Raw genomic sequence first — 1,340 nt, forward strand, 5'->3', positions numbered from 1 at the left:
ATCTAGTTTACTGCAAGTACAACCAAGCTTTGAAGTAGAGATATAACTGCAGAGATACTATTGATCTGATTAAGCTGACTGATATAGATGAAAGCAACGAGTGGTAGTTAGGGCAGTTCGGTGAAGGTGAAAATGCAGAGAATGGCCTGGTGGAGGGTGAGGACAACCTTACATATGGTGTCGTAGGAGATGCGATGGGAGCTGAAGAAGATGATGCTATGTATCTAAGATCAACTAGTAGGTTTCGAGGGTCTTCGAGTGGTATTGGTTCATCGTCAAGGATGATGGAGCCAGTTTCTGAGTCGGAAGACGAAGAGGAGTTTAATATTGATGAGGAGACTAAAGAGGAGGATATACCCTTAGAAGAGGATGATGATGATGTTAATGAGGACGATTAGTCATTTGAGTCATGAAGAGGAGGATATACCCTTAGAAGAGGATGATGATGATGTTAATGAGGACGATTAGTCATTTGAGTCATTAGGCTATTATTTTGCTACTTATTTGGGATGATGATGATGTTAATGAGGACGATTAGTCATTTGAGTCATTAGGCTATTATTTTGCTACTTATTTGATTTGTTTAATTAGATTGCTTGCTTTGCTTTAATGTTAGTATACTCCTTAAGTGTTCTAGTTGCTTTGTTTTTTTTTTTTTGTTAGACAACTTGATTTGCTTTAATGATTAAAACTTTATCTTGTGATCTGGTAGTATATATTTTATATATTTCGAGGCATTGATATTTTTTATGTGAAATTTCACAAATATATATATATATATATTTTTCATTCATCTTGTATATCTCAAAAATTTTGTGGTATGAACTGCGCCTCGCTTCGCTCGGGCGCGCGCCTCGCATTGCGCCTTACGCATGTGCGCATAAACTGACTTTGCTCCCCGCATTGCACCTCGCGCATTGAAAACACTGACTGTTACTTTTCAGCAACCTCCCACTTGAAGATTTGATCGAAAACCAATCATATCTTCACACCATTCTTTCTATCTTGCCATTTTCATATTGCTTACATCATTTCCATCTCACCACAAGAGGATTGACACCAAACAAACTTGTCAGTGCTGACTGCCTTCGTCAAAAAATCTGTTAGGTTGTTTTTTGTGTGAATTTTCTGCATATCCACTATTCTTTCTTCCACTTTCTCACGAATGAAGTGATACTGAACTCGAATGTATTTTGTTTTTGAATGAAAAGCTGGATTTCTTACCAAATACAAAGCAATCTAGCTATCACAAAATAGAGAAAATTTCTTTTGTTCATACCCGATTTCCTTCAGTGTTATTTTCAACCATATTGCCTTTTTACTGGCTTGTGTGGCTGCTA

This window comes from Asparagus officinalis, chromosome 10 (assembly GCF_001876935.1).
Source record: "Asparagus officinalis chromosome 10, Aspof.V1, whole genome shotgun sequence".
NCBI classification, from domain to species: domain Eukaryota; kingdom Viridiplantae; phylum Streptophyta; class Magnoliopsida; order Asparagales; family Asparagaceae; genus Asparagus; species Asparagus officinalis.